Raw genomic sequence first — 24,722 nt, forward strand, 5'->3', positions numbered from 1 at the left:
AACACCATAATGCTATGGGTGTTCGATTCATCACAATGTAACTAGATTATTGACTCTAGTGCAAGTGGGAGACTGTTGGAAATATGCCCTAGAGGCAATAATAAAATGGTTATTATCATATTTCCTTGTTCATGATAAGCGTCTATTGTTCATGCTATAATTGTATTAACAGGAAACCGTAATACATGTGTGAATAAATAGATCACAATGTGTCCCTAGCAAGCCTCTAGTTGGCTAGCTCGTTGATCAATAGATGATCATGGTTTCCTGATCATGGGCATTGGATGTCGTTGATAACGGGATCAAATCACTGGGAGAATGATGTGATGGACAAGACCCAATCCTAAGCGTAGCACTAGATCGTATTGTTCGTATGCTAAAGCTTTTATAATGTCAAGTGTCTTTTCCTTTGACCGTGAGATTGTGCAACTCCCGGATACCGTAGGAGTGCTTTGGGTGTATCAAACGTCACAACGTAACTGGGTGACTATAAAGGTGCACTACGGGTACCTCTGAAAGTGTTTGTTGGGTTGGTACGAATCGAGATCGGGATTTTTCACTCCACATGACGGAGAGGTACCTCTGGGCCCACTCGGTAGAACATCATCATGAGCTCAATGTGACTAAGGAGTTAGTCACACGATGACGTGCTACGAAACGAGTAAAGAGACTTACTGGTAGCGAGATTGAACAAGGTATAGGTATACCGACGATCGAATCTCGGGCAAGTTCTATACCGACAGACGAAGGGAATTGTATACGGGATTGATTGAATCCTTCACATCGTGGTTCATCCGATGAGATCATCCGATGGTCATGTCTGCCTGTCTCCCGAACCCGTAGGGTCTACACACTTAAGGTTCGATGACGCTAGGGTTATAGGGAATTGTTATACGAGGTTACCGAAGGATGTTCAGAGTCCCGGATGAGATCCCGGACGTCACGAGGAGCTCCGGAATGGTTAGGAGGTAATGATTTATATATAGGACGGATGGTTTTGGACACCAGAAGTGTTTCGGGCGTCGCCGGTAACGTACCGGGACCACCGGAAGTGGCCCCGGGGGTCCACCAGAACGGGGCCACGACCCCGGGAGGCTAGATGGGCCAAGTGCGGGAGGGAACTAGCCCCTAGGTGGGCTGGTGCACCCCCACACTCAGCCCAACGGGCAGGAGGTGGAGAGGAGGGGGGGGAACCCTAGGCGCTCGTGGGCCAAAGGCCCACCTAGGGGTGCGCCACCCCTTCCCCTGCCCTGGCCGCCGCACCTCCCATCTGGGGGGGCTGCCGTACCGCCTAGGGTGGGAACCCTAGGGGTGGCACCCCCCTCCTCCTATATATAGTGGGGGTTTCGGGGCTGTTTTACACACAGTTTTCCCTCTCCCTCGGCCCAACCCTGCTCTTCTTTCTCCTCCTCTGTGCCGGTGCTTGGAGAAGCCATGCGGGGAGACCTCGTATCTCCATCGACACCACGCCGTGTTGCTGCCGGAGATCTTCCCCAACCTCTCCCTCCTCCTTGCTGGATCAAGGTGCGGGAGACGTCACCGGGCTGCACGTGTGTTGAACGCGGAGGTGCCGTGGTTTGGCACTAGATCGGAATCACACCGCGATCTGAATCGTCGCGAGTACGACTCCATCAACCGCGTTCTGGCAACGCTTCCACTTAGCGATCTTCAAAGGTATGAAGATGCTCTCACCCCTCTCTTGTTGCTGGTCTCTCTATAGGAAGATCTGAATATGCGTAGGAATTTTTTTGAATTTATGCTACGTTACCCAACAATAACCGCGGGCACGGGTTTCCGAAAGATTTAACCCTGCAGGGGTGCTCCAACTATGCCATCACAAATTACCACAAGCGTTATAGAAAATCTCAATCAGGAAAGTCATGATCTCCTCAGATTCCTCAGTCGAAAACCTCAACTCTGAGATAGCCCAAAGCATCACCGGAATCCCGATGCACAAGATATTTCGTAAAAGGTAAAACTAATCCAGCAAGGCTACCCAGCGTGCCGACAAACCCGATAGGAGCCGCGTATCTCGTTCTCAGGGCACAACTGGATGGGCAGGACGTCGGGTTGGCTGTAACGTCGAGTGACCAAGTGGCACTGGACATTGCCCGGTTTGGACCAACACTCATGCCGAGCATTGGCCCGGGTTGTTGATTAAGTTTCCCCGGGTTAATTAATCCCTATGTAGTTCATTAGTTATTAGGCAAATAATACCAAAGTTGGGCCTTGTCAGACCAGTCTTAAATTAAAACGAATTATCAAGGGTGTCCCCATAACAACCCCGATCGTGTTAGGAGCGCTCAATTATGGAATATAACATCGGTAGCCGAAACTAAGGTGGCAAAGGTGGAACAAAACACTAGGCTAGAAAGTCGAGCCTTCCTCTCAGAATGAGAGGTGGTGGAGGGGTATATATAGGCTTCTCAAAAAATCCAACCGTTACAACATTATTGGCCAACTCGATGACATCAACCTGAATCCCGGTGGTACCGAGTTGCACTAAATGTGCCAACTTTTGAATTATCGGTGAGACCGATATATGAATCCCAGTAGTACCGATATGATGACCTAGGGTAGTTTCCAAATCGGAAATTCGGATACTTGAAATAGACACACAAGAAAGTTGGTCACTGATTTTCAGTGGCACCGAAGTGAAAGTTGGTGGTACCGAGATTCTAGGGTTTGGCATAGGATCTATCTATGGAAAAATCGGTAGGGCCGGGTGGAAATGTTGATGGCACCGATTTTAATGTATATGCTTTGGACAGAGAATTTTGTAGGAGAATGAGTGGATATTTTTGGTGGCTATCTCTAAGCACTTGAGCAACGAATTCATCATAGATACCTGATACGTCCCAAACGTATCTATAATTTCTGTTTGTTCCATGCTCTTTTGGGTGACATTGTTATGTGTTTTGCTACACTTTCATACCTTTTTACACATATTCGGACTAACCTACTAAATCAGTGCACCCAGTGCCAGTTTCTGTCTGCTGATGTCTTTTAATTGCAGGTACTTTACCCCAATTTTCAAAGCCCAAAAAATCCCAAGCAAAATATATAAAAATCAGCATGACGGAAGCTTCAGGAAGCACCAAGGTGGCCCAGAGGGGAGCCAGGCCTCGCCCAGGCGGCCACCTGGCGCAGGCCCCCTCCTCGCCGCGCCACCAGGTCGCCTGGGTGGCAGGTCCACCCTCCGTCGCCCTCCTTTGGCCTATATTTACTTCCCAAAGTGAAAACCCTAACAATATATGCCGCATCGCGCATTTCACCACCATTCCGCCGTCGTAGCGCTTCCGAGATCGGGAGCGCCAGGAGACCTCTTCCTGGCACCCTGCCAGAGGGAGGATTGACCTCCGGGAGCTTCTCCACCACCATGGACGCTTCCCGGACGTGCAATGAGTAGTCCTCCTTGGACCATGGGTCCATGACCAGTAGCTATGTGATGTCTTCTCTCCAATCTTGTGCTTCAATGCTTAGCCCTTGTGAGCTACCCTACATGATCAAGGCATCTATGTAATTTACGTGTTGTTGCTATGCTGAGTTTGCTCGGATCTGATGGATTATGAGATTACGTTCACATTGTGATGAGTTATATATTTGGTTATCCTTTTATATTTTGTTCTTGAGTAATTCATGCATGTTCTCCATTGCTTTATACTCCCTCCGTCTTAAAATTCTTGTCTTAGATTTGTCTAAATATAAATGTATCTAGTCACATTTTAGTATTTAGATACATTCGTTTTTAAATAAACCTAAGACAAGAATTTTGGGACGGAGGGAGTATTACTTTACCCAAGTAGTAGATTTTAACTCCAAGAGGGAGCGTTATGCGTGATTGTGGGTTCATGCCCCCTGATCTCTAGCTTGAGTGATAGAAACATGAGACTAGGGGATGTGCTGTTGCCAACAGGGAGAAAACAACGGTGCTTGTAACCACGGTTGCAAGGATTGTTTACCTTACGCAAAGTTTGTTAATGCAGTTGTTCGTTCCTTTGCGTTCACACTTTGGGTGGGGCTCGCAACTTAATACCAGCGAGATGTTCTGGATAGATATCTCAAGGTGGATGATTAGTGAGTAGATGCTGATGGATAAACGGTCTACTTGTCTTCGCGTACTGCCCATACTTATGACCCTCTAACTTTCTTGTAGCATGATTAGCATTGCGGTGCATTTATAATTCTGTCAATTGCCCAGCTGTAATTTGCTTACCCAACATAGTTGTTTATCGTCTTTTGGGAGAGAGACATCACTAGTGAAATCATGGGACTCTGGTCCGTATTTCCACCATTGTTTACACCTCCAGCATTTGCTGCTTTTATTTCCTTTTCCGTTGCAATCACCATCGCCATTCCCGCTTGTGTTTGATCCTTTGCAAAAGACAAGGCCGGAGAGATTGACAACCTCTCTGAACTCGTTGGGAGCAAAGTTATTTGTTGTGTGTGCACGTCCACATCTTCTGCTAGCGCTAGAGCAGCAGACACCTACTTGTTGATCCTTGGAGTCCTCCTGGTTCGATAAACCTTAAAGTCCCTGTGTAAGGGAAATCTGCTGCCGACTACATCTCAACCTTCCACTTGGGATAACCAACGAGGGGCGAGGAGTATAATTCCATCAACTCATCATCAAGCAAATTTCTAGCGCCGTTGCCAGGGACTCCAGTCTTCAAGGTAGGGGAGTTGCACACTATCTTTTACATTTGCTTTTTAGTCTTGTTAGTTTGCTGTCTAGTTTTTGATTTAGAGTCTAATACCAAAAACCACATAAAAATTAGTTGATTTGCTTTTAGATGTCCTTTCTGCTTAGTCAAGCATGTTAGGATTTGGTTCTTTGAGGGAATCCGAGGTCCTAGATTTCCATCAAAGGAATGGAGAAAATATGAAGAAGGCTTGGGGTAGAATTTCTGAAGCACATAAAAGAATTAGGCCTTGGATGCCTATCAAAATTGTGCTTAGAAGTTTTTATCATATTCTTTTTAGGTGGTGTAAACACTCTCTTGATATTATAGCTGAAGGAGATTTTTTAGAGTGTGATGAGGCTAGAGCTCTTGATATTATACATGGTCTATCTAATTACTTTGTTTATGATCATGGACTTCACACTATTATAGATAGACTTGCTACCATTGAAAGAAGAATAGATGCTCTAGACTTGAGAGAAAGAGAGAAACCCATGGTTGATAAGAAAAAGATTTTGAAAATAAATGATGACTGGGAGCCTTTTGTTAGAATTAGCATCTCTAACCAAGACTTCCTTGCTTATTGTGATATTGGATCCATGGTTTCTACAATGACAAAAGTTGTTTATGATTCTATAAGCCTTTTAAACATGGACTTTTTTTCATCTTATCATGAACATGCTAATGGCGATATTTTTGAGATCCAGGGAAAGGTAAAAGATGTCCAAGTTACATTCTTTAAAAGGAATGCAACGGTTGATTTCTGCACCGTGAAGCCAAACCAAGGAAACATAGTGCTTGGAAGGGACTTCCTCCAAGCCATGAAAGGCTTCATTGATATAGGTAAAGGACACATACGCTTACGTGGGAAAGCGAAAGGTACATACCCGTTCCCTAGGAAAAATAAGGATGAACTTGTTGAGGATACGTTTGAAGGTTTTGATGATTCTAATGACTTTGGTGAATTTTGATCCTTCTTTCTTGTATCATGCCTAGCTCAAAGGCATAAAAGAAAGCGCTTGTTGGGAGGCAACCAAATTTATTTTTACTTTCAGTTTTAGTGGTCTTGATGTTTGTTACTACTGTAGCAACATCATTGTATCTTTATTTTCAAGCTTTGTGCCAAGTTTTAGCCTCCGATTGCAAGAAAGTTCAAAAGTTGTGACATGTTGTCCAAAAACATATTTTGTGTGCTTGATGGAAAAATTAGCCAAAAATCACTAGATCATCTTTTTGATCTGAAGTTTTTTGACAGTATGAGCTATATAACTTAATTTTTGGCGTCTATTTTGAGGTTTTTGATTTGAGTAGCTGAAGTGCCCCGAAAAAATTATTTACTACATGTTGGTCTGTTTTTCCCATATTCTGTCCTGTTTTGCATTTTCATTGTTTTGCAAATCCTAAGCTTGCTTTTTCTTTGCAAAAACCTTTTGGCAATCTTGAGAAACTACATCTCTTCCTGAAAATCTTTATTTCCAGTAGATAAAAATATATTTTATTATGGGCACTAACCACTCTAATCAGCTTATGATGAGTTTCGTATGAAGGGAGTTTTCAAGTATGCGATGGAAGATGATGAAAGAAGATTCCGGAGTGTCAAGCGCTCAAGCTTGGGGATGCACCTGCTACCTCTTGAGATTGCGTTGGTTTTTTCCCTTGAAGACCGATACTTTCTGCATCTACTACTATTACTCCACACATCGACCGCTATCCAGCATGCATCTAGTGTATTGAGTTCATGACAAACAGAGTAACGCCGTAAACAAGATGACATGATGTAGAGGGATAAATTCATGCAATAGATATAAACCCCATATTTTTGCCCTTGATGGCAACAACATGAAGCGTGCCTCACTACCCCTTCTGTCACTGGGTGAGGTCACCGCACGGTATGAACCCAAAACCAAGCACTTCTCCCATTGCAAGAACTGTAGATCAAGTTGGCCAAACGAAACCCACAACTCGAAGAGTATTACAAGGATATGAAATCATGCATATAAGAGATCAGAAGAAACTCAAATAATATTCATAGATAATCTGATCATAAATCCACAATTCATCGGATCTCAACAAACACACCGCAAAAGAGGATTACATCGGATAGATCTCCATGAAGATCATGGAGAACTTTGTATTGAAGATCCAAGAGAGAGAAGAAGCCATCTAGAAACTAGCTATGGACCCGAAGGTCTATGGTGAACTACTCACGCATCATCAGAGAGGCAATCGTGTTGATGAAGAAGCCCTCCGTGTCCGACTCCCCCCTCCGGCAGGGCACCAGAACGTGCCCAAGATGGGATCTTGCGGAGACAGAAGCTTGCGGCGGCAGAAAAGTATTTTCGTGGCTCACTCCCGTGGTTTTAGATTTTTCGGGGATTTATAGGCGGAAGAAGTAGGGAAAAGGAGCCACAGGGGGCCCACAAGCCTGCTAGGCACCCCCAGGCCGCAACTAGGGGGCTTGTGGCCTCCCCTGGTGCCTTTGCCTTGGTTCTCAAGCTTCCTGCGTATCTTCTGTTCCGGAAAAAATCTTTTCGGAGGTTTTATTCCGTTTGGACTCCGTTTGATATTCTCCTCTGAAAAAGTTCCAAAACACGGAAAAAACAGGAACTAACACTGAGTTAATAAGTTAGTCCCAAAAAAGATATAAAATGCATACAAAACATCCAAAGTTTGACAAGATAATAGCATGGAACCATGAAAAATTATAGATACGTTGGAGACGTATCAAGCACCCCCAAGCTTAACTCCTGCTCGTCCTCGAGTAGGGAAGTGATAAAGACTGAATTTTTTTGTGGAATGCTACCTAGCATTTTTGTCCTTTGTAACTTCTTTCATGTGACATGAATGTTCAGATCCGTAAGATTCAAAACAATAGTTTGCTACTGACATGAAAACAATAATACTTCAAGCAAACTAGCAAGGTAACCATGAACTTTAAAAATAACAAGGCCAAAGAAAGTTACCCCTACAAAATCATATAGTCTGGATATGCTCCATCATCCCCATACGACGAATTTAAATCATGAACAACCCCGGTATTGGCCAAGTAATTGTTTTCGCACTCTTACTTTCTCAAACCTTTTTCAACTCTCACGCAATACATGAGCGTGAGCCATGGATATAGCACTATAGGTGGAATAGAGTGTGGTGGAGGTTGTGAGGCAAAAAGGAGGAGATGGTCACATTGACTCGGCGTATCAAAGGGCTATGGAGATGCCCATCAATAGATATCAATGTGAAAGAGTAGGGATTACCATGCAACGAATGCACTTAGAGCTATAAGTGTGTAAAAGCTCAAAAGGAGAACTAGTGGGTGTGCATCCAACTTGCTTGCTCACAAAGACCTAGGGCAATTTTGAGGAAGCCCGTCATTGGAATATACAAGCCAAGTTATATAATGAAGATTCCCACTAGTATATGGCGGTGACAAAACAAGAGACTCTCAATCATGAAGAACATGGTGCTATTATGAAGCACAAGTGTGGAAAAAGATAGTAGCATTGTCCCTTCTCTCTTTTTCTCTTTTTTGGGCACTTTGGCCTCTTTCCATATTTTTTTTGTGGGCATCTCAGGTCTCTCTTTTTTCCTCACATGGGACAATGCTCTAATAATGATGGTCATCACACTTTTATTTACTCACAACTCAATGCTTAAGACAATGATGACTCTATAGGAAATGCCTTCGGGAGTGTACCGGGATGTGCAACGATCTAGCTTAGCGTATGACTCGCTAGCTATCTTACGATCATGCAATGGCAATATGAAGGTGATGGCACATGTCATGAGACGGAACAGTGGGAGTTGCATGGCAATATATCTCGGAATGGCTATGAAAAGGCCATGATAGGCAGGTATGGTGGCTGTTTTGAGGAAGGTCTTTGGTGGTTTTGTGCACCAGCGAAAGTTGTGCGGCACTAGAGAGGCTAGCAATGGTGGAAGGTGAAAGTGCATCTATACCATGGACTCACATTAGTCATGAAGACCTCACATACTTATTGCGAAAGTTTTTATTAGTAATTGATGACCCACAAGTATAGGGGATCAATCGAAGTCCTTTCGATAAGTAAGAGTGTCGAACCCAACGAGGAGCAGAAGGCTCTGATAAACGGATTTCAGCAAGGTAATAACTGCAAGCACTGAAAGTAGCGGTAACAAGTGATTGTGTAGCGACGTGAAACGTAGCAAGCAAAAAGTAACAAGTAACAAGTAGTAGCAACGGTGCAGCAAGTGGCCCAATCCCTTTTGTAGCAAGGGACAAGCCTAAACAAAGTCTTATAGGAGGAAAAACGCTCCCGAGGACACACGGGAATTTCTGTCATGCTAGTTTCATCATGTTCATATGATTCGCGTTCGTTACTTTGATAGTTTGATATGTGGGTGGACCGGCGCTTGGGTACTGCCCTTACTTGGATAAGAATCCCACTTATGATTAACCTCTCTCGCAAGCATCCGCAACTACAAAAGAAGAATTAAGACAAAGTCTAACCATAGCATTAAACTAGTGGATCCAAATCAGCCCCTCACGAAGCAACACATAGACTAGGGGTTAAGCTTCTGTCACTCCAGCAACCCATCATCTACTTACTACTTCCCAATGCCTTCCTCTAGGCCCAAATATGGTGAAGTGTTATGTAGTCGATGTTCACATAACACTACTAGAGGAAAAGACAACATACAACATATCAAAATACCGAACGAATGTCAAATTCACATGACTATTATTAACATGACTTATCCCATGTCCTCAGGAACAAAAGTAACTACTCACAAAACATAATCATAATCATGATCAGAGGTGTAATGAATAGCACCAAGGATCTGAACATAAACTCTTCCACCAAGTAATCCAACTAGCATCAACTACAAAGAGTAATCAACACTACTAGCAACCTTACAAGTACCAATCAGAGTTGCGAGACGGAGATTGGTTACAAGAGATGAACTAGGGATTGGAGAGGAGATGGTGCTGATGAAGGTGTTGATGAAGATGCCTCCCCTCTGATGAGAGGAGTGTTGGTGATGATGATGGCGACGATTTCCCCTCCGGGAGGGAAGTTTCCTCGCCAGGATCGTCCAGCCGGAGCTCTAGATTGGATCTGCTCAAGTTCCGCCTCGTGGCGGTGGCGAAACCACGAAAAAGCTCCCGTCTGATTTTTTCTGGACCAACACGCTTCATATAGAAAAAGAGGGGGGCTAGTGGGCCATCAGGGACCGCACAAGCCCCCACTCCGCCACCAGGGGGTGGTGGTGTCAGGGCTTGTGGCGCCGTGGCAGCCCCTCTCCGGTAGTTGTTTCGCCCAGTATTTTTTATATAATCCCAAAAAAATCCACGTAACTTTTCACGACACTTGGAGATGTGCTGAATAGTGGACTAGGATTTGCTCCTTTTCCAATCCAGAATTCCAGCTGCCTGAATTCATCCTCTTCAAATAAACCTTGCAAAATAAGAGAGAAAATGCATAAATATGGTACCACAAGTAATATAACATCCCAAAAAGCAATAAATATCAACATGAAAGCATGATGCAAAATGGACGTATCAACTCCCCCAAGCTTAGACCTCGCTTGTCCTCAAGCGAAAACCAAGTTCCATAAACATGTCCACATGTTGAGGGATGAAGGTGTCGAAAAAACATAATACGGACATGAGGGCATCATGATCACACATAGGACAGCAATACATCATAAAGATTCTTATGGGAAAGTAATAATTCCTTCACAAAGCAAAGCATGAAGCAAAAACCTTACCGAGAAGTAACCAACAATAAACCATAGTCATTGAAGCAATTGCAATTTATCACAACATCATAAAGAGTCAAATAAGAGCTTGTAAGGCAAACCAACATACTCAATCATCTCTTTTGTTTTCCACAATCGTTACAACTCACGTGGTACTCATGGTGTCGAAGTTTCAGCTGGACACAGAGGAAGATAGGGGCTTATAGTTTTGCCTCCCAACGGTTTACCTCACGGGTAAAGTCAACAACAATAAAGCATGAGTACTCAACTCCAAGTTGATATATGAATATAGATCTTTCCCAAGCATGTGACGGTAGCCAAGACAAAGGCAAAAATAGGGAATTGGTGATGATCACCATGACTCTTACAAGGGCAAAAAGTAATGGTACAAGATGTGCCCTTCTCATAGGGAAGCAGAGGTTGTCATGCGCTTTTGAGGTTTGAATGCGTGTCCTCTTAGTGTGGAGGAACGTCACTTTATATTGCCTCGTGTGATAAAGAACTTTATTATGCAGTCTGTCGCTTTTATGTCTTCCTCATCACATGTTCGTACAAAGTTTATTTTCCACACACTAATAGATCATACATATTAGAGAGCAATTTTTTATTGCTTGCACCGATGACAACTTACTTGAAGGATCTTATTCAATCCATAGGTAGGTATGGTGGACTCTCATGGCAAAACTGGGTTGGAGGTTTATGGATGCACAAGTAGTATCTCTACTTGGTGCGGGAGTTTTGGCTAATATGAGGTGGAAGCAATCGTCACATGCTAAGGGATCTCTAATCATATAACATTGTTTGGAACCAAGCAAACACAATTCATTATGTTGTCTTCCTTGTCCAACATCTACTCCTAAGCATGTAATAGTTTGGTGAATGCTCACAATTGTAAAAAGTGTCTAAGATGATATATTTATATGTGAACCTCTCTTTCCTTATTACTTCTTATTAATTGCAACAAAGACTGAGGTCTATGTTGATTTATTCTCTACAAGTTTCAATCATCATACGTGTCATACGTGAAGTTATCACTTTCCATAAGATCATCTCATGATCTTTCATGCCATCGTTCTTTTCATACTTTTGATCATGGCACAAAGCAAAGCCCTTGACGAAGACACTCTTTGTTATATAGCTCGTAAGCTCGAATACATCGGGGGAGAGACAAAAGCAAAAGACTCAACCTAAAAACTAAAGACTTATTCCTCTAAGGGAAGAAATAAAAACCGAAAAGGAAAGAACTGAAACAAAGGTAAAAGCAAAAGATATAAAGGTGATACGATACCAGGGCAACTCCCCCAAGCTTGGCAGAAGCCAAGGGGATTGCCCATACCCATGCTTAGTTGTCTTTCTTTGGTGGTGATGGTGGTGGTGTTGTCGCCTTTGATTCCAAGAGAGCTATCAATCTTTGATTTATACCTTTGAGATCTGTGACATGGTTTTCCAACAAAACAACTTCACGAGAGAGGGAAATATTTCGAGCATGAGTTGTTTCGAAAAACCTCAAGAGTTCAATCAAGGATGGAGAGAGCACGTGGAGGAAGGGTTGGAGAAAATCTACTCCTTCAACGTCTTCAATGTTGAACATAGGTTGAACTTCCTCCCTATCTTGGGTTTTCTCCTTAGCTTGGTCCCTGGCTTCCGTGACTTCTACTCTTTTCAGATCAGCATCTACTTCCTCATGAACTTGGTGAAGATCATTCTCCCCAACAGATTCCTGAGACATCTTTGCTCTAAATCTGCGGCAGGAAACAAGCTCGAAACGAAAACAGAGGAAAACTATGCGATACAGAGATCAAAACCTTTGGGCGAGTATATATTGATTATTTCTGGACCACAATGAGTGCTCCGTAAGAAAACGGAGTCCGGGAGGCACACGAGGTGCCCACAAGCTTGCCCTCCGCCACCAAGGGGGTAGGGGGCGGTGGCAGGGCTTGTGGCCGCCTCGTTCGCTCTCCGGACTACTTTTTATTTTTCTAATTTTCCAAAAATTCCAAAACGGAAGAAATTTCCTATTGGAAAAGCATCGGAGTCCAATTTCTTACCGAAACAGATACATCTTTGTTTTCAAGGTCTGAAATAGGCTGATAAACATCCCTTTTGTACTCCTGTGGAGTTATGACATTCATGATATTGGTCTCAACATTTATGGGAGTACCAAAGATGTAATGCTTGATTCTTTGCCCATTTACCACTCTCGGAAAATTTCCTTCTGTGTTATTGATTTTGATGGCACCGGAACAATATACTTCCTCGATAACATAGGGACCTTCCCATTTAGAGAGAAGCTTGCGTGCAAAGAATCTCAAACAAGAATTGTATAGCAGGACATAATCACCTACATTGAACTCTCGCTTCTGTATTCGTTTGTCGTGCCATCTCTTAACCTTTTCCTTGAACAACCTGGCATTCTCATATGCCTGGGCTCTCCATTCATCTAACGAGCTGATATCAAACAACCGCTTCTCACCGGCAAGTTTGAAATCAAAGTTGAGCTCTTTGATTGCCCAATAAGCTTTGTGTTCCAGCTCAAGAGGTAAATGACATGCCTTACCATAAACCATTTTATACGGTGACATGCCCATGGGATTCTTATAAGCAGTCTTATAAGCCCATAGTGCATCGTCAAGTTTGCTAGAACAATTCTTTCGAGATCTATTGACGGTCTTTTGTAGGATCAACTTGATCTCCCTATTAATCAACTCAACTTGACCACTAGACTGAGGATGATAAGGAGATGCAACTCTATGGTTGACATCATACTTAGCGAGCATCTTGCGGAAAACACCATGAATGAAGTGTGAACCGCCATCAGTCATCAAGTATCTAGGGACTCCAAATCTTGGGAATATGACTTCTTTAAGCATCTTAATAGAGGTGTGGTGATCAGCATTTTTAGTGGGGATAGCTTCTACCCACTTAGTAACGTAATCCACAGCAACTAAGATGTGAGTGTACCCATTGGAACTCGGGAAGGGTCCCATATAATCAAAGCCCCAGACATGAAATGGTTCAATGACAAGTGAATAGTTCATATGCATCTCCTGACGCTTACTGATGTTCCCTATTCTTTGGCATTCGTCACAAGACAAGACAAACTTACGGGCATCCTTGAAGAGAGTGGGCCAATAGAAACCTGATTGCAATACCTTATGGGCAGTTCTATCTCCAACGTGGTGTTCTCCGTAGGCTTCGGAATGGCACTTCTGCAAGATCTGTCCCTGTTCATGTTCAGGCACACAATGCCTAATAACACCATCTACTCATTCCTTATAAAGGCGAGGATCATCCCAAAAGTAATGTCTCAAATCAAAGAAGAACTTCTTCTTTTGCTGATAGGTGAAACTGGGTGGTATGTATTTGGCTACAATATAGCTTGCATAATCTGCATACCACGATGCACTATGTGAAGTGCGGATGACATTTAGTTGCTCATGAGGAAAGCTATCATCAATAGGTAGTGGGTCATCAAGGACATCCTCTAGCCTAGACAAGTTATCTGCTACAGGGTTATCAGCACCCTTTCGGACAACGACGTGCAAATCAAATTCCTGTAGCAGGAGAACCCATCTGATCAGCCTAGGCTTAGTGTCCTTCTTCTCCATGAGGTACTTAAGAGCAGCATGATCAGAGTGAATAGTGACTTTGGAGTCAACTATGTAAGATCTGAACTTTTCACATGCAAACACGACTGCTAAAAATTCCTTCTCCGTAGTGGCATAGCTTCTTTGGGCACTGTCTAGAGTTTTACTAGCATAGTGAATGACATTCAACTTCTTGTCAACTCTTTGTCCTAGAACAGCACCAACAACATAATCACTAGCGTCGCACATGATTTCAAAGGGCAAGTTTCAGTCAGGTGGTTGAACAATAGGCGTAGTTATCAAATCCTTCTTAAGTATTTCAAAGGCTTCCTCACAATCCTCATCAAAAACAAAAGGAACATCCTTCTGCAAGAGGTTGGTAAGAGGCCTAGAAATCTTAGAGAAGTATTTAATGAACCTTCTATAGAAACCAGCATGACCTAGGAAACTTCGTATACCTCTGATATCTATGGGGCGAGGCATTTTCTCAATTGCATCAACCTTAGCCTTATCAACTTCAATGCCTCTTTCAGAGATTTTGTGTCCTAAGACGATACCTTCATTAACCATAAAGTGGCACTTCTCCCAATTCAAGACGAGGTTGGTTTCTTCGCATATCTGTAAGACTCGATCAAGGTTGCTGAGGCAATCATCAAAGGAAGACCCGTAAACGGAGAAGTCATCCATGAAAACTTCGACAATCTTTTCACAAAAGTCAGAGAATATAGCCATCATACATCTTTGAAAGGTGGCAGGTGCATTGCATAAGATAAAAGGCATACGTCTATAGGCAAAGGTACCGAAAGGGCAGGTGAAAGTGGTTTTCTCTTGATTAGATTGTGCAACGGGTATTTGCGAGAAACCTGAATAACCGTCTAGAAAGCAGAAGTGTGTGTGTTTTGATAGCCTTTCTAGCATTTGGTCGATAAACGACAAAGGATAATGATCTTTCCTGGTTGCCTTGTTCAGTTTCCGGAAGTCTATCACCATTCTATAGTCGGTAATTATCCTTTGTGGGATTAGTTCATCCTTATCATTAGGAACGACGGTAATACCTCCCTTCTTAGGTATGCAATGTACTCGACTTACCCAATCACTATGAGCAACAAGATAAATGATTCCTGCTTCCAGAAGCTTTAATATTTCTTTTCTAACGACCTCTTTCATCTTAGGATTCAATATCCTTTGATGATCAGCAACTGGTTTGAAGTCAGGATCAGTTTTAATCTTGTGCTGACATAGAGTAGGACTAATACCCTTAAGATCATCAAGAGTATATCCAATAGCAGCACGGTGCTTCCTCAGAGTTCTTAGTAACTTCTTCTCTTCGTGTTGTGAGAGGAGGGCACTAATAATGACAGGATATATCTCCTTCTCATCAAGATAGGCATACTTAAGAGTATCAGGCAACTGTTTAAGATCGAACACATGATCACCCTTTGGTGGGGGAGGATCCCCAAGCAGTTCAAGAGGCATATTATTCTTGAGAATAGGATATTGTTCTAAGACAATTTTATCTATCTCATCTCTCTCCTCCATATGCATATCATTTTCATGCTCAATAAGATATTGCTCTAAAGGATCCATAGGAGGTACGACAATAGAGGCAAGAGCAATGATTTCATCACTACCAGACGACTCTCTTTCATGGGGTTGTCTTCCAAACTTGGAGAAATTAAATTCATGAGACACACCGTCGAAACTTACTGTGACAGTCTTCTTAATGCAATAAATGTGAGCATTGACAGTGTTGAGAAAGGGTCTACCAAATATGATGGGACAAAAGCTATCTTTTGCAGTACCAAGGACGAGGAAATCAGTAGGATACTTCGCCTTACCACACAAGACTTCTACGTCTCTAACAATTCCGAGAGGGCAGATAGTGTCTCTATTAGCTAGCGTAATAGTGACATCAATGGGTTCAAACTCAGCAAGTGCAATCTCATCTTTGATTTCATCATATAGAGAACGAGGTATTGCACTAACACTAGCTCCCATATCACATAAACCATGGTAACAGTGATCTCCTATCTTAACAGAAACAACGGGTAGGCCAACTACAGGTCCGTGTTTGTCTTTCGCGTGAGGTTTAGCAATTCTAGTGGAGTCCTCACAGAATTTGATAACATGCCCATCTATGTCTTCGGCTAAGAGATCTTTGATAATAACAACACTAGGTTCAACTCTAATCTCCTCAGGGGGTGCAAGTGGTCTAATGTAACCCCTACATATCACAGTTGGAGCTTTAGAATAATCCTTTATCCTAGCAGGGTATGGTGGTTTATGAGTGTAAGCACAAGGAACAACAGGATCACTAAAAGCAATGATTTTCTCTTCAACTAGATTGGTTTTGGCTATGTTGCTTTCTACAGGAGGATGATATTTAAACCACTTCTCTTTGGGAAGATCAACATGAGCAGCAAAAGATTCACACAAAGAAGCTACTATCTCAGAGTCAAGTCCATACTTAGCGCTAAAATCTCTAGAAGTGTTTGTCTCAACAAAAGATTTAACGCAATCAAACTAGAAATTCATACTTGACTCCTTACCTTCCTCCAGCTCCCAATCTTCAGAGTTGCGTTTGATTATTTCCAATAAATTCCATTTGTGATCAATATCCTTCTTCATAAAAGAACCGGTACAAGAAGTGTCAAGCATGGTACAATCTTCATGAGAAAGCCGAGCATAAAAGTTTTGAGTGATGATTTCTCTCGAAAGATCATGATTGGGGCATGAATATAGCATTGATTTAAGCCTCCCCCAAGCTTGAGCTATGCTTTCCCTGTCACGAGGCCAAAAGTTATAAATAAAGTTCCGATCACGATGTACTAAATGCACAGGATAGAACTTTTGATGAAATTCCAATTTCAACCGATTGTAGCCCCATGATCTAGTATCATCACATAGCCTATACCATGTTAACGCCTTATCCTTCAAAGATAAAGGAAATACTTTCTTCTTTACCTCATCCACGGGCAAACCTGCAAGCTTAAATAAACCACAAACTTTATCTACATAGATCAGATGCAAGTCTGGATGTGAAGATCCATCTCCTGTGAAAGGATTAGCCAGCAGTTTCTCAATCATACCCGAAGAATTTCATAAAAGATATTTTCAGTAGGTACCTCAGGTTCAGGAACAACTCCTCGTGCTTCCGTTCATGGTGAAGATACCCCGAACAAACTCCTCAAAGGAATAGTTTCCATCGTGACAAGTGACAATAAATTTCAGCACATAATATAAATGTTTCCTTACCAATTTCCACTTACCAAAGGCGCTTCACTCCCCGGCAATGGCGCCAGAAAAGAGTCTTGATGACCCACAAGTATAGGGGATCAATCATAGTCCTTCCGATAAGTAAGAGTGTCAAACCCAATGAGGAGCAGAAGCTCTCATAAACGGATTTTAGCAAGGTAATAGCTGCAAGCACTGAAAGTAGCGGTAACAAGTGATTGTGTAGCGAGGTGAAATGTAGCAAGAAAAAAGTAACAAGTAACAAGTAGTAGAAACGGTACAGCAAGTGGCCCAATCCCTTTTGTAGCAAGGGACAAGCCTGAATAAAGTCTTATAGGAGTAAAAACGCTCCCGAGGACACACGGGAATTTCTGTCATGCTAGTTTCATCATGTTCATATGATTTGCGTTTGTTACTTTGATAGTTTGATATGTGGGTGGACCGGCACTTGGGTACTGACCTTACTTGGACAAGCATCCCACTTATGATTAACCACTCTCGCAAGCATCCGCAACTACAAAACAAGAATTAAGACAAAGTCTAACCATAGCATTAAACTAGTGGATCCAAATCAGCCCCTCACGAAGCAACGCATAGACTGGGGTTTAAGCTTCTGTCACTCCAGCAACCCATCATCTACTTACTACTTCCCAATGCCTTCCTCTAGGCACAAATATGGTGAAGTTTTATGTAGTCAACGTTCACATAACACCACTAGAGGAAAAGACAACATACAACAGATCAAAATACCGAACGAATATCAAATTCACATGACTATTATTAACATGACTTATCCCATGTCCTCAGGAACAAAAGTAACTACTCACAAAACATAATCATAATCATGATCAGAGGTGTAATGAATAGCACCAAGGATCTGAACATAAACTCTTCCACCAAGTAATCCAACTAGCATCAACTACAAAGAGTAATCAACACTACTAGCAACCTTACAAGTACCAATTGGAGTTGCGAGACGGAGATTGGTTACAAGAGATGAACTAGGGATTGGAGAGGAGATGGTGCTGATGAAGGTGTTGATGAAGATGCCTCCCCTCCGACGAGAGGAGTGTTGGTGATGACGATGGCGACGATTTCCCCCTCCGGGAGGGAAGTTTCCCCGGCAGGATCGTCCTGCCGGAGCTCTAGATTGGATCTGCTCAAGTTCTGCCTCGTGGCAGCGACGAAACCACGAAAAAGCTCCTGTCTGATTTTTTCTGGACCAAGACGCTTCATATAGCAAAAGAGGGGGGATAGTGGGCCGTCAGGGAGCCCACAAGCCCCCACTCCGCCACCAGGGGGGGGGGTGGCGGTGTCAGGGCTTGTGGCGCCCTGGCAGACCCCCTCCAGTAGTTCTTTCGCCCAGTATTTTTTATATAATCCCAAAAAAATCCACGTAACCTTTCAGGGCATTTGGAGATGTGCAGAATAGTGGACTAGGATTTTCTCCTTTTCCAGTCCAGAATTCCAGCTGCCTGAATTCCCCCTCTTCAAATAAACCTTGCAAAATAAGAGAGAAAAGGCATAAATATGGTACCACAAGTAATATAACAGCCCAAAAAGCAATAAATATCAACATGAAAGCATGATGCAAAATGGACGTATCAGTAATCGAAACAAAGTGCTAAACGCATACTCCTTGGGGAAGGGTTGGTAGGTGTTAACCATCGTGCGATCCCGACCGCAACAGAAAGGATGACAATCAATAAATCAATTATGCTCTGACTTCCTAACATAGCGGTTCACCATACGTGCATGTTACGGGAATCACTAACTTGAACACAAGTATTTCTAGATTCACAACACCCTACTAACTAACTCTAATATCACCAAATCCATGTCTCAAAACTAATTGAGAGGAATCAAACTTCTCTTTACTAATCAATGAACATGAATATGGAAGTTTTTATTATATCCTTTTTGGATGCCTATCATCTTTAGGACTACTTTCATAGCACAAGCCAATTACCAAGTTTCTCATAGAGAGCACTCTCAAAAAGATATAAGTGAAGATCGAGAGTTCTTATTTCTTCAAAATATGACACCGCCGTGCTCTAAGAAGATCTAAGTGAATCACTTATAGCAAAGTTATCAAGCTCAAAAGATATAAGTGAAGCACATGCAAGCCAAATTGCCTAACTCAAAAGATATAAGCGAAGCTCAATGAGTATTCTAGAAAATTCACGATGAGTGCATGTCTCTCTCAAAAGGTGTGCAGCAAGGATGATTGTGACACAACAAAAAGAAAAGACTCCTATAATACACGACGCTCCAAGTAAAACACATATCATGTGGTGAATAAAAATATAGCTCCAAGTAATGTTACCGATGGATTGAAGACGAAAGAGGGGATGCCTTCCCCGGGCATCCCCAAGCTTAGGCTTTTTGGTGTCCTTGAATTTGGCTTGGGATGCCTTGGGCATCCCCAAGCTTGAGCTCTTTCCACTCTTTATCCCATTGTCCATGAGAACATCACCCAAAACTTGAAAACTTCACAACACAAAACTTAAACAGAAACTCGTGATATCATTAGCACAAGAAAACAAACTACCACCTCTTTAGGTACTGTAGCAAACTTGATTTCTATTTATATTGGTGTTAGATTACTCTATTTTAACTTTTCCATGGCTAGTACTATCACGCCCAAGATGCGACCCTATCCTCAATTTGGCACGAGGGCCTCGTCAGGGATAGAAGCGCATCTCATCGTGTCGCAAGAATGGATACCGTTACAAGTACATGTACTGAAAAGAAGAGATATATAAATAGAATTGGCTTACACTCGCCACAAGCTACATCATAGTCACAAAAGTACAATACATAAACATCATGAAGAAGAGCAGGGTGCGACTACGGACGAAAACAAACGAGAAAATAAGAACGACGTCCATCCTTGCTATCCTAGGCTGCCGGGCTGGAACCCATCCTAGATCGACGAAGGAGAAGAAGAAGAAGCAACTCGAAATGAACAATCAACACGCTCGCGTCAAGTAACCTTTACGTGTACCTGCAATTGGTGTTGTAGTAATCTGTGAGCCACAGGGGACTCATCAATCTCATTTCCAAAGGTATCCAGACTAACAAAGCTTAATGGGTGAGGTTTGGTCAAGTGGTGAGGTTGTAGCAGCAGCTAAGCATATATACATGGTGGCTAACTTACGAGTACAAGAAATAAGAGAGGGAAGATCTACGCATAATGGACGTGATCTACTGATGATCAAATGAATGATCCTGAACACCTACCTATGTCAGACATAACCCCACCGTATCCTCGATCGGAGAAGGAACTCACGAAAGAGACAATCACGGTTACGCACACAGTTGGCATATTTTAATTAAGTTAACTTCAAGTTATCTAGAACCAGTGTTAAACAAAGTTTCCACATTGCCACATAACTGCGGGCACGGCTTTCCGAAAGGATTTAACCCCGCAGGGGTGCTCCAAATAGTCCATCACAAATTACCACAAGCCGCATAGAAATCCTTGATCACGAAGCTCGCGATCTCGTCGGACTCCTTAATGGAAAACCTCAACTCTAAGATTACCCAAAACATCACCGGAATCCCGGTGCACAAGATATCTCGTCAAAGGTAAAACTAATCCAGCAAGGCCAGCCGACGTGTCGACAATCCCGATAGGAGCCGCGTATCTCGTTCTCAGGACACGACAGATAAGCAAAGCATACGGTGGCCTGATAGAAATCTCCCGAGTTGCCCCGGGTTGGCCCCGCACGGTGCTCTGTTTTGCACCAGCACCATCAGCACTGCCCCGTATATTATGTAGAATTACTCCTCGGGTAGCGCTAACTCCCTATGCATTTCAGTTTAATAGAATTATTATGTTGGGCAAATGTAGTACCAATGTTGGGCCTTGGTAGACCAGCTTTAATCTAAAACGAATTATCAAGGGGGTCCCTATAACAACCCCGATCGTGTTAGGAGCGCTCAATTATGGAACATAACACCGGTAGCCGAAACTAAGGAGGCAAAGGTGGAACAAAACACCAGGCTAGTAAGGCCAAGCCTTCCACCTTTTACCAAGTATATAGGTGCATTAATTTAAATAGCATTAATAGGGTGATATAACAAGGAACCAATGTTTTCACATGGAAGCAAGTGCACCTGCAACTAGCAACTCTAACACAGGGTTAAGCAAGCGGTAACAGAGCCAATCAGTGGTTTGCTAGGTTGAACAGGTTGAAGGTTTTCATGGCATTGTTGAGAGGCTGATATTTAACATGTGGTAGGCAACGATACATAACGATAGAAACGGTAAATCTAGCATGGAAATGATAGTAATGGTATCTGGGGAAATGGTCATCTTTCCTGAGATCCCGCTAAGAAGAAGAATGACTCCGTGAAGCAGACGAACCGACGTAGTCGAACGGGTCCTCACAATTCGACACGCTTGCGGAACTCTATCGAGACAAAGGAAACCGGAAACAAGAATCAACACACGATATTCACCACACGATGCACAACACAAATGATGCATGAACAAAAGAATACATGCTGGACACGGCCTGAAAATTCACGACAAACAAGCACTACACATTAAGTGAAGTTCAATATGCAACGAGTTGCATATTGACGAAGCTCCATGTTTATTTATTTAGTTTTATCCCGATTAGATACACAACAATATTACATGTGGTTAAACATGGCAAGAGGTGAAGCATAATTTAATCTACCTATCTAGGCTTTTTAAAAGAGGTCGGAAATGACATATAGCATCTCCGAAACGACCTCACATGTTAATTTACAATTCTATCCAGATCTGAATTAACACATTTAATTAGTTGTTAAAAAGCAAAACAAATAGGTTCACGTGATTCTACGCGTCGATACAAGCAATTTACACATAGAGAACTTCTCCAACGGAGCTACGGTTCAAAAACTACAAGCAAAATAAGAAATCACTACAATGTGCCAAAATCAGCCACATAGCATTTCCTACGCCCCACAACTACGAGCTACAAAATCCCAACATGCTCAACCAAGGCATGAGACGATAGCAGGCAAGAAGCACTGCAACAAACAACTAACAACAACTAGCATGGAAGCATGGAACACTAGGAAAAGAAGACACAAAATGGCTTCTCACACACTATTTCAGACTTAGTGAAAATAGCAGTTTATGAAGCTGTAGTTTTCGATGTGAAGGCCTATTGATAGTAGCAAAACCATAAGCTACATGACTCCAAATGGCATGAAAATTCACAGCATGCTAGAGAATCCTAAAGTCTACAACTAACTCCATTGCACCAACCTCAGAAGAGCTACAGATCACAGGATAGAAGCAAGACAAGACAACAACAAAATATAGCGGATCTCAGACTTAGAAATATTTCAGCATCTCTAAAACATCACTATTTCTTAGCTAGTAAGGATCAACCAAACCACACCTAAACATGGATTTCTATTGCAACTAAAACTACCAAGGGCTAGACTAAACATCAAAGAACAACTCCCTAGTTGCCAACTCCTTCAAACGAAGCACAGAATAAATCCTACGAAATAGAAAAGAGGGCAACATGGCTAAATATCGCGCAAACTAACTTGCTCAAAAGCTAAAACTAAATACACAAAAAAATCCTATGGATTTTTCTACCCCGAAAACATATAAAACATGTGGGGTTGCACAACAATAATTTCACGACACGTAAATGCGAGAATATGTCCTAAACGTGAAAAATAAACCAGTGGCAAATCCCTACACGCAAAAATACCAATGACTACTCTAAAATACATGGCAAAGGGGTTCCCAAAACATGGACATTTTATCTAAGGCATTCGAGCAATCCGGGCATGCGTGAAAAAAATAACTACGGGCAAAAACATATAGACAACACACGATTCTAGGCATACGGCACGCTAAACAATGTCAAACAAATTAGCAAGTTATAAATTCGGATTCTACGCGAAATCCAATGCACAAGATATCTCGTCAAAGGTAAAACTAATCCAGCAAGGTCACCCGACCTGTTGATAATCTCGATAGGAGCCGCGTATCTTATTCTCAGGACACGACGAATAAGCTAAGCGTACGGTGGCCTGATAGAAATCTCCCGAGTTGCCCCGGGTTGGCCCCGCAGGATGCTCTATTTTGGACCAGCACCATCAGCACTGCCCCCCTGTATTATGTAGAATTACTCCTCGGGTAGCGCTAACTGCCTATGCAATTCAGTTTAACATAATTATTATGTTGGGCAAATGTAGTACCAATGTTGGGCCTTGCTAGACCAGCTTTAATCTAAAAGGAATTATCAAAGGGGTCCCCATAACAACCCTGATCGTGTTAGGAGCGCTCAATTATGGAACGTAACACCGGTAGCCAAAACTGAGGGGGCAAAGGTGGAACAAAACACCAGGCTAGTAAGGCCAAGCCTTCCACCTTTTACCAAGTATATAGGTGCATTAATTTAAATAGCATTAATAGGGTGATATAACAAGGAACCCGAGACGTCTCCATCGTATCTACTTTTCCAAACTCTTTTGCCCTTGTTTTGGACTTTAATTTGCATGATTTGAATGGAAATAACATGGACTGACGCTGTTTTCAGTAGAATTGCCTTGGTGTTATTTTTGTGCAGAAATCAAAGTTCTCCAAACGTCCTGAAAATTTACGGGAGCATTTTTGGAAAATATGAAAAATACCTGCGCAAAGACCCACCTGAGGGGGTGGGCCAGTGGGCCACAAGCCCTGCATCCACCACCCCCTGGTGGCGGTGGGCAAGCTTTTGGGGCCCACAAGGCTCTGCCGCCCCCAATCTCAGGTCTATAAGTTCACTTTCGTCCCAGAAAAAATAAAAAGAGAAGATTTCGTCGCCGGTGGCGCCGCCACAACCTGTTCTTCATCTAGAGGGCAGATCTGGAGTCCATTTTGGGCTCCAGAGAGGGGAAATCGTCGCCATCGTCATCATCAACCTTCTTCCCTCTCCAATTCCATGAAGTTCTTCGTCGTTCGTGAGGAATCTATTCGTAGGCTCGCTGGGCGGTGATGAGTAGGATGAGATCTATCATGTAATCGAGTTAGTTTTGATGGGGATTGATCCCTAGTATCCACTATGTTCTGAGATTGAGGTTGCTACTAGTTTGCCATGCTTAATGCTTGTCACTAGGGCCCGAGTGCCATGATTTCAGATCTGAAATTATTATGTTGTCACCAATATATGTGTGTTTTAGATCCGATCTTGCAAGTTGTAGTTACCTACTATGTGTTATGATCCGGCAACCCCGGAGTGACAATAATCGGAACCACTCCCGGTGATGACCATAGTTTGAGGATAGAGATGCTAGTAGACGGATGATTTATAACGTGGTATTTAGTCAGGGTACTCGAGAGACTATTACTTTGCCTTCTCCTTCTTTGTTCGATCTTCATGCAGGCAGGTACACTATTATGCCCTCGGACATCTACGCATATTGGGGCTTGGCCCAACCACAGGCGCCCGTGCCCGAGCCGCCAGTCGAGTACCAG

The sequence above is a fragment of the Hordeum vulgare genome, chromosome 7H (assembly GCF_904849725.1).
Source record: "Hordeum vulgare subsp. vulgare chromosome 7H, MorexV3_pseudomolecules_assembly, whole genome shotgun sequence".
Classification (NCBI taxonomy): Eukaryota; Viridiplantae; Streptophyta; class Magnoliopsida; order Poales; family Poaceae; genus Hordeum; species Hordeum vulgare.